The sequence below is a fragment of the Camarhynchus parvulus genome, chromosome 2 (genome assembly GCF_901933205.1).
Source record: "Camarhynchus parvulus chromosome 2, STF_HiC, whole genome shotgun sequence".
Classification (NCBI taxonomy): domain Eukaryota; kingdom Metazoa; phylum Chordata; class Aves; order Passeriformes; family Thraupidae; genus Camarhynchus; species Camarhynchus parvulus.
Window position 1 is genome coordinate 100013333 of NC_044572.1, and position 14775 is coordinate 100028107.

Here is a 14775-nt window from a genome sequence, read left to right on the forward strand (position 1 = left end):
AAAAGTCCAAAGTATGGATTCCCAAAGCAATTGTAACTTATATCCCATTTTCAAATGAAATCAAAGAGAATTGGTTTGGATGTCAAGAGCAGTACCACCCAAGTTTTCATCTTTGTTTTTAAGTAGACTCTTTCAGCCAGTGGAATAGGAACTGATCTGATGATGGTGCAAGCATCTGATTATTTCTGTTTCTGGAAAAGTATGCTTTTACCTTCACCCTCTCACAAACAGTTACCAGCCAGCAAACAAGAGGGGCAAATTTCCCAGTATCTGCTGCACAATCCCATGCCCTCTGCACAGGACCACCTCCTGCAGCTGCACAGAAACAGTTTAAATAAGGATCAAAAACCACACGGAGCCATTGTCAGAGAGTAAACCATTTCTGCTGGTACACTATCATACAGCTGGCTGTCCATCATGCACACTTCCTGAAAAACATCCACACCAGGGAATAAAAGGAAACTCTACAGAAAGGATGGCTATGAGACATGACTGTACTGCATTTACTAAGAATGTTTTATAAAGCATAAAATCTGACTCCTTCCAGCAGTGATCACTAGCACAAGTTTCCAGACTTTTAATATCAAGTGCCATTCAATTCCAAACCATAGGAAATGTTTATGCTGATCAATCCAGAGACCTAAAACAGGAGTCACCACACGTTCCCTATGACATCCTTCCTCCCACAAGCTCTCCTTCCACTTCTGGCATTCTCTGTGCTCTTCAGTGGGATACAGCTTGTGGGGCATACCTACAATTAATGCTGTTTCCTAATCCCAGATCTGGTATCTGGAAGCAATATAAAACATTAAACAATGTCAGGAAACAAATAAGTAGAGGCAGAGAGACTTGGGGTGATTAAAGGGAGTTCCCATCTTCAGCTGCCTAACATGTAGCTTTAGAGAGGATGGAACCAGACTCCTCTCCAAGGCGCACTGTGATGGAACAAGAGGTAGCATTCAAAAGTCCCAACACAGATTTCCATTAGATATGAGAAATAATTTTTTTTTTAACTAAAAGGGATAAAGAAACTTGTGGGCTCTCTGTCCTTAGAGACATTAAAGTCCAGCACCTTGCTGTGAAACTCTTCTACTTGGCCACATCAGACTCTGTTCTTAAAGATGTCTGCAACACATATGATCACCATCTCCTGGGGAAAGGTTATTTCTTCAACCTTTGGTCCTGTAGAGAGTGCTTGGTTGAATTTAGGATGTTGCTATTACTTCTTCAATCCATCCACGTGCTTATTACAGATGATAAAATGTCCAAGGGTGGTTTTGAAATGGAGTTCCAGTTCTGTCAAAAACAACGCTGGGGTGAAACTTCATTACTGACTGAATGCTTCAGGACTCAGCAACCAAAGCAGATGTTGCAGCCCACCCCAAAAGTTTTACAGGCACTGCTCTTTCTGACAGTCTTCTCATGCCTCTCCCTTCCTTTCCCCACCCTTTGTGAATATTGGCTTGGAAGGTGGGATGTGAAAAGAGGGAGTGGGGAAAAGTTATTTTTGGCTGTCAAAGTTTTATGGCACGCCTGTCCCATAAAACTCTCCAGAGCTGTGCGTCTCACCCTGGGTCAGAAGAAAACCAGGTCTGAAATGGCAGAGAAATTTCTTTGTGAGACACAAGCTGTCCAGCTGCCAGCCGGTAGCAATAATGTCCCAAAGCACTGACCTGCTCGGGGCCTTGAGCCAGCAAAACGCAGGCATGGAGAGCCCAGGGATATAAAGTGCTTATAAACCCACTGGATGCTTAAGCCCACATTCGTCTCTGAGGCGAAATTCCCTCAACGGGAGCTTTCCTTGACTTGAAAGGGCTGAGCTCAGTGCTTGCCCCGTGCAGGGCAGCAGTCTAGACACTCTGGCTGGGCGGTGGGGAGGGGGCTGGCAGGGGGAGCTGCCTCCTGCTCTCTGCCAGGAACCTCCTCCGCCCCTCCTCTGCGCTGCCACCACAGCCAGAGCTGTGACGCTCCTGCTCCTGCCATGGCTCTTGTCTGAGCATGGGACACAGCATCACCACAGGGAGCACGGAGCCTCTTCAGAACTGACACAGGGAGGGTGAAGTATAACTAAGTGGGTCACATGATTGCATAGCACATCAAGAAGTGTCTCTCTCTTCACATCTTCAGTGCCTGTCAAAGGCAAGATCAAGATTCCTAAAAAACTCTTTGGAGGCTGTTATGGCACTGATTCTCAACACATTGTTTAAAAGCTTGAGGGCTGCTTACTTAAAGTATCTAACGCAGGTGGAAGACCCTGAACAGAAATGGATTTTAGGGAGCAGGTCTATGATGTAATTTCTCCTTTTTTAGTTTTATTTTTTTTCTCTTTTTTCAAACAGAACCATTCAAGTTAACTGAATTAGCACATATGCCTCTCCAGACACCATTCAGCACCTAATCAAGTGGTAGGATTATAAATACCATGTGCTGCAGCAGTGTCTGAACCTCAGTTGCTGAAGGTTAAGATTGTCTTCACAGCTTTGCACCACTGGGACAAAAAAATTGCATCAGGTAAGCAGTGATTTCATCATATCAGGCAAATGCCATACAGAAAATAAAGTTTACAGAAAATAAAGTTTACAGAAAATGTGGAACATGTGAGTCATGCAAAACAACCTTTCTGTTCTGCTACTTCAGTAACACAAGGCAGAAGTTACCTCTGAACTGCTGAATTACAAGTGAAATGAAGAGGTAACATTTCAAGGTAAATAGATCCCTGCCTAGGTGAAGCTGTCTGTCTCTTGCTGGGAGGCAGATACAGCCTCTCCAAACCAGAGATCAACTTTCTCAATTGAACCAGTAGGAGATGTTAGAGGGACGCAGAGGGAAAGGTGGATGTGGATTTTACCTGTGATGGCTGCATGCTCTTGAAATAGCCTTGACAGAATAATTAAATGTAATTTAGAGAGGGAAATTATTATTTATAGATGTATTACAATAACTAGGGGAATAGCAGATCTTCAGCATTCTGAAGATAGGCAACTCCCCAAAAGAGGAATAAGCGACAACAGGGAAAGTAGACATTGCTGGATGATGTGTCTCTTTATCTTCAAATGGATCCCAGAGATCACCCAGCTGAGTTAGAAATCACTCTCTGGATTTCTAGGACCTTAACAAAAAGGTTGTGCCTGTGAAGAGATGCCCAGAACTCCTTTTTGGACAAGCATTTTTCCAGGGCTAGTAGAGGCAGTTAGTTGCCCACTCTCCTGGCTCACTTATCTTTCAGGCTTACTCCCAGAGCCAGCAAGTCTGTACAGCCAAGTCTCTGTGCTCACTACTAGCAAATTGTTTATTTGCAGCTGTCGTGCTCTCAGTGAGATAAAAAAAGATCAGAAAGGCTCATGTGAAGGTGAAATAGTAGAGCTGCTCCTAGCTCAAGCCAACTGAACGGGTTAGCCCAATGCCTGCATGGAGCAATCAGCATCGTCTTGTAGGGAAAACAGGGAAAGTGATCCAAGCACCAGCCAGACCTTCCCATAAAACACACCAATCAATGGGAGCACGAGACATGCACACACAGAAGGAAAGACAAAGAAAGGGTGGAGGAATGGAATCAGCTAAGATCAGAAGGCAATGGCACAAACCAGTACTTTTGAAAGGCAAAAAATGAATGCAGATTTGAGAAGGTTATAGAGAGATTTCATTTTTAAGTCCTGTCATAGAATCATAAACCCAGTTAGTTTGGGGAAGACCTTTACTATCATCAAGTCCAACCATTAACCCAGAACTGCCAAATCCACCACTAAACCATGTTCCCAAGGACCATGTCTACACACTGTTTTGAGCACTTCCAGGGATGATGACTCCACCACTCCCCTGGGCATCCTATTTCAATGCCTGACAACCCCAATTTTTCTTAATATCCAATCTAAGCTTCCCCTGGCACAACTTGAGACTGTTTTCTCTTGTCCAGTCACTTGTTACCCAGGAGAAGAGACAGACCCCCCAGCTCACCACAACCTTCTTTCAGGTAGTTGAAAATACAAGCACCTCTGAAGAAGTTGCACTGTACAGTCTGGTAATATTTCAGTGAGTTTTAGTCCATGAACTTCTGTATTTTGGATCTCTCTCCACTGTCATGTACTGCTTTGACATTTGCACATTCCAGCAGCTGTTATATTTTCTTTAGCATTCAGCCTTCTTCAGCTTTCATCACAAGGATCTGTAGTCTGTTTTAGAGCTGATCTGGCAGAGAAATCCACAATGAAAAACTTTGTGCAAGAGCGCCCTAAGATCTCCAGGTCTTATGAGTTTGGAAGACTTCCAGCCCTCTCCCAGGGATTTCCCAGTTCATACTCAACGAATTTTCAGACAATTGGACTGACATTAAATAAAATTTAACTCCCTAAATCCCCAGGGGCTGGAATAAAAAGGCAAAAATACATATAGGTTTAGGCAGATGAATAATTACACAACATAGAGAGAAGAGCACTGGAGGAATAGTGGAATTTGCTGCTGTCACAGCAGGATGGCTGACCCCAGCTCAGCTGTGGCCATAAGGTGCTTACAGGAGAAAACCACAACACTTGCTGTAGGAATCTTGAGCTCTCAGATAAACTGGAGGGGTAGTGGGGAAGTGTCACTTCAGATTTAAATCTCACTTCTGAGGGAAGAAGTGTTAACAGCAGTCGTAGTTAGGAAAAAGGGCAACAATATGGGAGCCTTCAGCAGTGAAATCTCCCTCCAAAAAGTTGCCTTTGTAGCAGAGTCTGTGCAATCTCCCCCATTAGATACTGTATGTAGCCACCAGGAAACAAGAAGATTCACAGCCATGTAGCACAGCTGGAAAAAAACACATTTAAAACTTACTTATATGTGTCATCCCATGGCATATAGGAGTGATCCTGCATTCAGTAATTGTTGTATCAGCCAATGCAATGCATATATTGGTGTATTTTACATATAACCATATACATTGAATAGACACTGTGCATGGATTCATTCCATTAGCAGCTTAACAGTATCGGGGTTTTTCAGCAAAAGCAGACCTTTAAGAATTTGTGATTAAAACAAACCAAACTCAGATGTTCCCCCAAGACAGATTGCTTAGGACATACTTAAGAATACCATGGATGGGGCTGAGTCTACTTGGTAGCTGGTGCCTTTTGTTGGGAGAATCCCAAACAGGAGCATTTTAGAGCAGTCCCTGCTCCAGTGACCTGTGTCAGCAGCAGTTAGCAAACAGCTGATTCTACCCAAACCAGCAAAGCAAGATCCAGGTTGAAAGCAAGATCCATTGAAAGATTGCAAGCTTGCAGAGTCGCACATCTGCTACCTTTTCCAAAAGCTGCAGATACCACAGAGACACAGGGATCACTCATTAATACAGACAAAATATTCAGTCTCCAAGGTCAATTCCACAGGCCTCTGTACAGCCATTTCTGCCTGGAGTGCCCAGACCTACAGCTTCTGGTGGCCACAAAGCAGCAGCAACGACTCTGCACAAAGGCAAGACTCCAAAATCTCCCATCAGACCTGCTCCCCTTCTTCCCTGTCAGTCAGTGCACAGAAACAGATCTCAATGGATCTCTGCCATGCAAGGAAGAGATCATGGTCTCCCCTATAGCATGATTCAGCCCTACCATGATCCAGCTGGAGAGAGCTCTGACACCTCTACAACCAAACAGTGCAGAGCAGATCAGCACAGCCTTGGACCAAGCAAGCACAGCAGACAACTTTCCAGATGGTCCCAGGTTTAACAGGAGGCACTGCAGCTGCTAGGAAGGGCTTGCTTGCCGAATAAAAGAATATGATGCTTGGCTTAAAAGAAGTCAGCTGAAGCAGGGTGATGAAGGCAGCCTGTGCAATAGTGAGAGGCTGCAGTACAGCTCAGAACTGATGGATTGCAGGTCTGTTTTCATCAGCCTCGTGGCTCTGCACAATATAGGATAAAAGAATACTTGGTTGCAAACATCACTGCAAATGGGAATTTCACTGGAGAGTGCTGCCATGTTCTTGGTCACATCATAACCAAGACTGCTGTTAACACATTTTCCCTCAGAGAAAACAGGGAAAAAAAAACCAAAAAAAGCAAACCTTAAATAATTCCAATGTTATTACTTTAATTTAATGCAGAACTAAAAACCACATCCAGACAGTAACAACACACAAATCGAAATGATACTGAAATGCAGGAGCTTGTCAACAAACAGCAATTCAAACAGAAGCTTTAGCTTTTAGTTTTTACAATAATAGGCTGTAGTGACTAACATCTCCAGGTTTAAAAGCCTAAATGATGATAAAGACATCATCTCAAATAAAATAAGCCTGTTAATCTGGAGAATAAAGTACATCAATTTAGCTTCCTACATGAAACTGCAATCTACATGCATTTTAGCCCTCTAGTAGAAATGACTGCATAGTTGTGTCCCTAAATGAGGGGAAAGGGCCTCTTACATTACAAAATACATTCATGATATCAGCATACACTGTCTGTATTAAGTGGCTAGTGCAGGGATGTTTTGCTAAAACATTTTCAATAAAAACTTTCAGTAGGTAAATACTTAATTTCCACATTTTCCATATACTTACTTGAGTACTACAAAGGCTCATTTAACTTTGATAAGGACTTCATCAGCTTGGAAATTAGAACCCTAGCCTTTAAAAATAATAATAAAAAAGCTTTAACTACCCACAGAAAAAGATGCTGAAGACCCTGTACGAGAAAGCAGGCATTGAAAGAGTATAAGGCTGCTGACAGAAGTCTGCACAGAGGCAGCTTCACATGCTTCATGTAATCAGCAAGATTTGAAGATCAGTAACATAACTAAGATTGAAGATGATCAGTGAACATCCAAAGCAATGCTGAACTACAGATTGTACTCTTGATTACATGACTAAATTCTTTTGTGCAGCTAAACCAAAGTGCTACAAATAATTCCTTCCTACCTCAAAACAATTCTCCAGGTATTACATGGCTATGAGAGACTTTTAGAAGAAAATCTTGTTAAGTGTTGCTTACTGCAAAGATATCGCAGGGCTCTCTGGGGATTCCTCTTGCAGTGAAATGTAAATGTCTGTTTTCCTGTTAGTAGTGTGCCCACAGCAGAAGCACTGTAGTTCAGATCTGCAGTGAAGATCCCTCTTACCAAATTCTAACTTGTGTTATGAAGTGGTTTTGTAGCACATTGTCCAAATCTTTTCCATTTAAATCTAACACAGAGGGTGCTCTGCAGCTGCATATTAAATGTGCTATTACCTCTTACAGGCAATTCACTCCATGGGACCAGAGTCCTTTTGTCTTCAGCCCTCTTCCTTCCTGGGAAATGTGACGGGGTAGTCATGGAGAAGTACAGAAGATGATGCACAGGACCAGGCTAGAGCTAGATCATGTAAAATACCCAAATCACACATGGCATCAGTGTTAGAACCTTGGTACTGACTGTATATCCCACTGATGTGTCCTTTCTGTCCCATCCTGTTCACAGGTGTGGACAGGAGGCAATAGGAGTTTTCAGATATTATTTAAGAACGTTGTCTCCTCAAAGCAAAAGGTTGAAATGATGGTCCTGCTCCAGCCTTTGGCCTCTGCACATTTTCATTTCTCTGGTTCTTACTTACTTCATCCCCACTGCCTCTATTTCCTCTCCCAGACTCCAGCACAGGGTCTTACAGATCACCAACACACTGATGGGTCACTGTGACTGAAAATGGGGAGATCCACTGTCCTTTCCCTGAAGGAGAGTCTCACAGTGCCCCTTCCTAGTGCTGTAACACGTGAGGTAAGGCAAAGCCCAGCTTCCCCTAAAGCCAAGGCTTGTTTTATTTTGGTGCTATAAGGAAGTTCAAGCACAGGACTTTAATTTTTCAAGCTGTCCAATTAAGCCCTAGGGAGCAGTGATACATGGGCATTAAAACATGTGCTTTCATCAGAAGCTTTTTTTAACCCTTCAGACTACTAAGCTGCCCTCAGGACCAAATCCATTTGCTCTTCCAACAATCAGCAACATCACTCTATGGGTCAAAATATGTCAGTAAATCACAGAGGCCTTAGACCAAGTCAGATTCCCTAAGAAACATCTAGAAAGGAAGAAAACTAGTTTCAAGCTTTCATGGCTGGAATACCTTATGGCAATGTTATAGCTACCACAAATTCCTCTATAGGAGGAGAAATTTCAAGCAAAAATTAAAGAGAGAATTTGATTTATAATGGCAAAAAAAAATTACAACTAACAGGCCAAGTTTTGCTTACACTGAATAATACTTAGCACCTACACAGGAAAATTCCCACTGACTGTAGTCAGAGCAGATCTGAAGCTTTAAACATGCAGCTTCCCCTTCAGCTCCAGAATAGCAGTGCTAAAAATTAGGTGTCAGACTGGGACATGTCATTCTGATGAGAGAGAGGGAAGAAATGGTATGCAGAGAGCCCCAGCTTCCTCCTGGGGAATAACAGTACAAGGGATTTGTCTCTCAAAGGGAAACCTGACTGGGCAGGTCCATTGAACACCTCTGGGAAAAGGGTGAGCACTTGTGACAGTGCTTAAGTGGGTGTTGGAGCTTGTGGCTCCAGGGAACAAGCTTGGGGAAAGTGGTCAGGGACCAGTTGAGCCAGAGTGCTCCACGACTGTTGGGCTTAATCCAGAACAGCTAGGAAAGGGGAAAAGTCTGCATTTTGCTGCAGGCAGAGAGGGCAGGTGACTGCCAGCCTTCTGCTGTCAGCCACGTCACAGGGGCAGCTGGCATCCCCCTCCTTCCCAGGCCAGAAAGGGGAGAGAGGCTGGGCCTGTGTCGCTATAGGACACAAAACAACACAAGCGCACACACCACTGCTCTCAAGGGGAGTTTATTATCTGACTCTAACATTTATAGTTTTCCAAAAGTGACAGTGGATCGGAGGGTGAAAGGGCCACCTCTCCAATGACACTGGACAAACAGTCTATCAAATTTTTCCTCCTCCATAAAAGAATGCAAAACAATGAGTTGTTTACAGAAAGTGTGTGAGAAAGTTCGTTACAAGAATGTAAACATCAGAAGGCTTAGAAAATCTTAAAAATCAGGGCAACAGGCCTATGATCCCAGGTCACAGTCCTGCCCTGGGTGAACAAGGCCTAAAGGGAGTGAAAGTGTTTGAGCAGGACCCAGCCCAGCTTGCCTGCCTGAAGCTGTATCTGTTCTGCAGTGCACCGAGCAATGTCTGTGTCACGTGCGCTCCGAGAGCAAAGCTGCCATTTACGGCCTTGGCGGCCAAGAAAGCAGACAAACCTGAGCATCTGCGTTTGCAATCTCCACTGCTCCTTGAAAGACTGGGTCAGACAGAAAACATGTGTTTCATATTTGAAAATCTGAGTGATTTATTTTAGGGGAGAAGGACTGGACTGCATGCAAACTCTAGGTTGTTAAAATTTAATTTACTAACCAATTACTATCAGATGCTTGACTTCTTCAGCTGCCCCATGTGAGGAGTTCAGTTTCTCACAATATTCTGCCTTGATTTCATTGCTCTATCTCCTTACAGGGGCTGAAGAGAGGTGAAATCAAGTGGGTGAGCAAAAGAAAAGGACCAGTCAGTCCCATGAGTTCATACTTTTTATCCAGAGAAACCACCATAGCATTATCTCCCAAATTCTGTGGGTCATCCTTTTTCCATTATTTGCAGCTTTACCTGAAGTAGATGGATTAAACTAAATGGTACATCTCTCACCTCCAGAGGGAATGTCTGAAGGAGACTGTCTCCCTAGCTGCCTGTGCTCATACTGGCTGGATTGCTTCCCAACCATCACTCCCAGTTTAAGGCACCTAAAACATTATAAATGCATGTCTCAGAAGATGAAACTAAATGAACCAGGATAAAAAGTAAAGGTAGAAGCAAAATCATGGCTGATAAGCATTCTTGTTATTTTGTGGGTTATGAGGTACAAGTTGTGCTGCACAGCTTTGGGCAGCAAGTTCACAGAAATTTCTGACCTTGGGACAGAAATGCATGTGTGGTTTTGCACACTTAACATGCTGAAGGCACAACATCAACACTAGCATTGGCTGAACAGTTTTTCTAATCTTCTCCATTAAAATTAACTCCATTCTTGGTTAGTAAGTCATTCCTGAAATGAACCTGGCTTCCATTTAATGTGGTGATCAGAGACCAATAACATTTTGAAATCATGGGCAAATTGCCAGCTCTTCTCTCCAATTATGTTATCTCTCCAAAGCTAACTGCACTTTGAGTGGCAGGTTCCCTGGGATTAGGTTAATGTTACTACTCTTGGAATAAAAGAGGAAAATATTTTAAACTGGGGAATAATCAATCCAGTCCAAACTTTAGGATGGAGAATCATTCATATTAAGACATGAAACTCTTAGAATTTTTTTCCCCCTCGACAAATACCCAGCAGGTCACAGGCAGCTGGAAAACTAACTCCACCATGGTAATTTATGAGATTGTCATATAAAGTAGACAACTACTGTGCTTTTTTTTTTTTTTTTTTTTTTTTTTTTGAGGAGGGGGACAAAAGAAGGAGGTGGGGAGGGGAGGAAGCCAAGAAATGTCAGATTCCAGGTCTTATGAATATTTAAATGCCAGCAATTAACTGACTGTAATAGACAGTATATCAGACTTGTGCTAAAGCTTTCAATGCATAATGTTCAGAGGCTTTTCCATATTTCTGAATGCCAGTACTTCAGGTATGTTTATACCTTTCCAGAACTCTTCATTCAGGCCTGGTTTCACTGAAGGCAGGATACAAATGCTGTTGACCTGAGGTTACCCACTCACTATAAGTGGAGAGTTACAGCAATGTTACTGTGTGGCAGATTTATTCCTACCGGGCATTACTGCTTAGGAACTGTCTAATTAACAGTCTGTTTTACCAACAGAATGAAACATGGTAATTTCTAAGTACCAAATAGAAGGAGAGTAAGCTGGTACAGGATCACTGGGTGTAACAGGGCCATGACCACAATATGTATCAATAAATTCTCATGACAGAAGAGAAAAGCCAAACCAAGGCATGTAGCAGCGCCAGAAGTGATGATGGAAGGCTAACCAGTCCAGCAATTAGTCTAAGCAGCATCAAATTCCTATTTTAAATCCATACTGTAGCAGTATTTAGAGACAACTATTTTTCATATCATTTCACTGTGAGGTTTCTGCATACTATTATGCTGTGGATCCTTCAGCTCTGGAAACTGCTGCATTTCAGTAATAACTCAAACAGCCCCACGAAGCTCAAAGACAATCTGCCTGGAAATTAATGACCTTGACAAATGGTAGATGTTGTTTCAACCTCCAACTCATCCATGGCCTCAATCTCTCTATCCGCTTGTCTCTTCCACTCAGTGCCTTGGCAAGCACGATCCAGCATTTAGAAATCCTGACACAAGAAGAAAGTGAGTATCTTTCTCCTAAGAGAGGGAGTCTGTGGCTGGTAAACACATACAGGAGTCTCAGTCCAGCCTTTGCCTGCTATGGAGACCTGTCCGGGAGAAAGGGTGGAAAGCCAAAAGTTTGCAGGAATTTTGGCTGGTGGGTACAGTTGGCTGCCTCAAGGCAGTGCACCTTGCACAGCTGAGGATCTGCTCTACTCTGTCTGTAGGCAAATACATTAACAGGAGTGAGAAAGATTGAGGGAGAGAGAGGAGGAGAGTTTACTGCTTAACATGCACTTGGAGAACACTGGACTCCAACTTATCTCCCTCACTGAGGTCCAGGGACATTCAATTGGTGATCCAGATCTGAAACTAGAGCTCAGAAATTGCTTCTACTTCTGTGATTGTAATATTGACTTTAAAAGCATCCATAATTTTTTTTTAATCTGCATCACTGAAGGAATAAAAAAAAATGCCATTTCCTACCTTAGTTACTTCTTGTCCTTTCATGCAAGTGATTTTTTTAAGGGCATATGCACTCACGGGTGAGGATGGATCTGTGCACAGACTATCACAGTGTTTCATCCTCTCCTGTTGGTTAAAAAAGTTTCATCCTTTGATTCTTTTAACTTCAGCACAGATGGGATGTGCAGCTTCCAGGCTCTTCATGGAACCTCTCCTTCCTACCATTGAGACATTTATATTAAAGAGCTCAACCAGCAGAAACAAGATCAAGAATTGTCCTAGACTTCTGCTCCAAACAATTTGATTACAGCCTGACTATCAGAGTTTGCCAAAGGTCCACAGGCTGTCAGTCATCCACCCAAAGAAAGCCCAGAACACTTTGAAAGCCATGAAGTAAGACTCATATGGTTGATTTGTAATGTGGCATCCCTTAAACAAAGTGAACCATAGGGACAAATATAATATAGAGATTGACAAGGTGAACAAAAATATACCACAGCTGTCTAGGAATAACTTAAATCTTCATTTGAAAAGAAAATCACTGCCAGATCCTTCCAACCATTCATATAGAAATCAGGAATACCAATGTCTTTAAAAACTACTTAGAAATGAAGTTTAAGAAAATCAGGAAGAGAGCCAAAGACAAATAACTACAAAAAAAAAAACCTTAGAAGACTGACAAAGACCATAGCATTCCTATTTTAAGCAATTACTTCACATTAACCCAGCTGTCTCAAAATGTTAGAATTCTGTATCATACAGCATATGCTGTATTAGTGAGCCACACCACTAACATAACTTCTTTAAGTTAACTTGAAAAAGTATGAATTCCACACTCAAAAGAAAAAGAGTTTGGTGACAAATGACAGACCCTAAAAATCTGCTCTAGGGTGGAAAAATAATTTGTACATTTGAAATTCAAGACTTCATTTTATCTATCATAACTCTCAACATGGGCATGGTCTAAATCTAATCATTTTGTGTCATATTCACCCATTATTTACATTTGGTCAAAAATAAAATGGAAAACAGTGACAAAATGCCAGCCTTTCTGCCACTAACACAGCACATCCTGGATTCCTGACAAAGACCATGAGTTTTTCCATCTGCTCCAGATCCATGATTGTACATTACCTCTACTGAGAAACTACTGTTTATCTTCAGTGGACACAAACCAAGTTCATCACCTTTAAATTAAAAAGTAAAGATTTTAATAAGATGCTGAGAATCCAACAAAAAATGGTCAAAAGGGTGAAAATTTACTGGACTATCCACCTAACGCAAAGGTTTGGTTTCTCTTCAGCCCAAACAAAACCAAAAAAAACCAAAACAAAACAAAAAACCAACCAAAACAAAACCACAAATAAACATACAAACAAAACAAAACAAAAAGCCCCCCAAAAAAAAACCACAAAAAACCAAAGACAAAACAACCCACCCCAAAAGAGATATACAGCAAAGCCTTCAAAGAACACTCCTGCTCCTGCAGCAAAGACAAAACGCACACAACTAAAAAGGAAAGGAAACAATGCAGCAAACAGGATACTCTTTACTGTACTCTCCATTCAGTTGCTATGCATCGGGAAACTCTACTGAATAAATGCATTAGAACAGAATACTATAAATTTTATATTAATTGAAGGGACATCATACAAAATGCTTTCCCCTGCTGCCTTGCATCAGATTTATGCTCAAACTACCTTCAAGTGTCTGACAAAAATGGTGACTTCTGTGATTTACACAAGCTATCAGATGTGTGGTTCACGCTGTTCTGTTATTTGCCAAACAGCATATTATGTCTCCAGCTATTCCTTCACCCTTCTTCTATGATCAGGAAATCATAAGAGGGCACAAGTACTCAGCACTGGACTGGAATCCTCCTTGTTTTCCTCTCTGTAAGTTCACTCCTTTCCATCACACATTGCCTCCTAGCCTCTTTGTATACTTCAGTCCTAGTGAATGTATTGATTAATATCTCCCATATTCTGGTTCATAAAGATCAAAGTCTCAGTAGCAGCAGTACCTATATTTAAAAGTGGCCAATTTTTTAATTATAGCAATAAAATACTACACATAGTCATCAGTGTAAGTATTCACAATACAAACTCAGAAAGGAAAAACTCAACAGGCATTATTCCTGAAATACCCTGAAAAAAGTTACTCTGAATTCTCCCCTCCTACATTTTTAACAAACTATTTCAAAGTCCAGTGAAGTGATCATAGATGCGGAGTGTTTTCCCATACCTGCAAAACATTCCCATTTCCTGCAAAACAGATACATAGAAATTTATCTTGGAAACAGAAACCTCCCCTAAAGTGTTGAAGTAATTAATGTATAGCCCAAATTACAGTAAATTTCAAGTCATCCCATTACTGCACTTCAGTCTTGTGAAGAAACACTACTTCGGAAATAGGGTTTCTCATTTAGATATCCATGACCTTCTAAAACAAAAATTATCATGTTATAAATGCCAGTAGAGATATGCATAAAGCATGTGTGTGCATTCAGGCTGCTACTTGCTCTTACTACCTTGGTTGCATGTCATTAATACCAGATTTTGTTTGGCCATGAGGTATTCACACCTGTTCCAAGGTGTGAACTTTTCCAATCATGGCATCTGCAGGGAAAAAAGAGGCAGCAAAACCACATAGATGTGAAGCCATATGACAGCCTATCCATGAAGAGATCACAAGTAGTTCTGTGTTAGCACACTCAAAAGAACTAAAAAGTGACTAGCACGTGCAGTCACGTGCATACTTTCACTCTTGATTTCTCCCTGCCCCCATCTCAGTCACAAAAAATCTGCTCCCTAATGGCTACAGGATGACAAATACAGAAAAAATATTTGAATCTCAGATTGCATACTAACATGCATGAGCTACAAAGGGAAAAAAATCCTCATCTTAGAGAATATTAAGATCTAAAGGGGAAAAAAAGAAGCCCTGAATCAACAGAAAACAAGGGTGTTTTCTTTCACTTTCCAATGTTTCTCAGCAGCATGGCCT